Source organism: Apium graveolens, chromosome 5 (assembly GCF_009905375.1).
Source record: "Apium graveolens cultivar Ventura chromosome 5, ASM990537v1, whole genome shotgun sequence".
Lineage (NCBI taxonomy): Eukaryota > Viridiplantae > Streptophyta > Magnoliopsida > Apiales > Apiaceae > Apium > Apium graveolens.
The window spans coordinates 74776515-74778823 of NC_133651.1; positions in this window are offsets into that span (position 1 = coordinate 74776515).

Here is a 2309-nt window from a genome sequence, read left to right on the forward strand (position 1 = left end):
TTCATAAACACGAGAATCTTATGATTGTTTGTTAATTTTAAATCTTGAGTCGTTACAGATTTTATCTTGTTTAAAGGCATGGCATGGGTGATGTATCTAATACATACATGCATCATTAATCTAATTAAAACATGCATTTTCTACTCTACACATACTATTTATACATCATATGAAAAGTGTGTAAAGTAAATGTGCAATAGTTATGGCCCAATCCTATGTGATCTTTTCAGGCTAATGAAAAGATCAAGGTCAGTCTGTGGTGTAAAAATAATAATTACATATGTATTCTCTATTGCTTCCATTGTCTCCTTGGCCTCCATAGGATGCCACCTCTTTCCCTTGTCCTTCTTGGATGTTACATTAAGAATTATACTAATGAACTTACAAAAGAACTCGAGTTACATTCGAGATAAAACAACTACAAATAGAAAACGACATGCAAGTCGTATTTATTACAAACCAAAAGAATAAACCATTACAACTAAGGTCTTAAGGCCATAACTATGCACCATGCTCAAGTAACCATTAAAGAACATGATAGATCATATAAAGATGACATACTATTTATCACTTATCATGATCCAATCAAGAATAATAAATAAGTAAAGCATATGTCATAAGCACAAATTAAAAACGAAACCCTAAGCACGTGGAAATTTTTGCAAAATCAAGTATCAGAATACTAGCAAAACATGTATCAGAATACTATTCCAGAAGCATGTATCAGTATACACACGATCCATATCCTAGTTACCAAAAACATGTATCAGTATACATATTTTAAGAGATCGCATACATATGAGTTATGGCAGATCTTAAATATACTAGTATGATCATATAGATCATTAACAGATTCATTATATCATTCATATAACATAACTGTTATCATGGCAGACTCATATAACATAACTGTTATCATGGCAGACTCATCACACATGCATACTTGTAAAAATACAGTAAACACGTAACCAAATTAGCCCCTTATACACGTAGCTCTGATACCATTGTTGGGTTTCGAAGGCATAAAACGCAGCGGATAAACGTAAATAAAACAAAAAAAAAATTCGAAACCCAAAAACAAGATCCATGTATAATTATGAGCAGATTATGGAGATAACGAATCATACCTATCAAGAGCTTAACTTTCACGAACTCAACGGAGATCCTAGCAATCACGCTTTGTGTCTACCTCTCGGAGAAACATCTCTATGGTATCCACACGAGCACCTTCAAGAACGTCTCATGAACTTGACTACGGAATGGATGTACTAGCCTCCTTCTTGATGATCTGAATTGCCTCTGCCTCTCTTTGCTGCTAGGGTTTTCTCAAAAACGTACAAGCCTCTTTAACCTATCATTATGTATTTATAATGGCTGATCAAAAAAGGCCCATAACAGCAAAGCCCAACCCTAGTAAGTATTGGATTAAATAATAAAAATGAATTTCTATTATTTAATTAATAACTAAGTCATACTTAATTATTATGGGCAAAAGCATTCCTTTTAATTCGAATTTATATTATCTCAATTAAGTCTTACTTAATTATAATAAAATTCAAATAATCATCAATTAATTTAAATCCATAATTTAAATTAACTATTTCATTAAGTGCTCTATTTGTGCGACCCTATAGGCTATTATTTAATTGGCAATAATTTTATTCTTTAATAAAATTATAAACAATGAGCGGTATCTAGTAATACATGATTGTTACCCAATTAAACAATAATTAAATCATGATTAGATAAAACCTTTTGTGATTAATGTTTTTCGTGTAATATAATCCCTTTAACAATACATATTATAGATTAAACTCGAGGCATGTATTTAGTCATCCTCTTCAATATTTAATCCGGGTTTACTTGATCCATGAGTAGATTATCGAGACAAATCATTATTTGAGCATGGCCATGCTTTTATAATCTCACTCAATCAAGATTCTAAGGACATTTATTATGATTCTAAGGACAATACAATTTGTATCATGATTCTAAGGACATTTATTATGTTAACAAAATATCCCAGTAATTAAGGTCATAATAAATACATTTATTGAATGATCAACTGACATAAAGATTATAAAAGAATAATGTATTGCCTCTAGGGCACCTACACTAACAATAATCAGTGATGAGGGGTCGCATTTTTGCAAACGCAAGTTCAGCGCTGTTATGCAAAGGTATAATGTGAATCATCGCATTGATACGGCTTATCATCCTCAGACGAATGGTCAAGCTGAGGTGCTTAACAGAGAGATCAAGCGCATTTTGGAGAAAGTTATGTGTCCATCAAGGAAAGATTGGTCTTT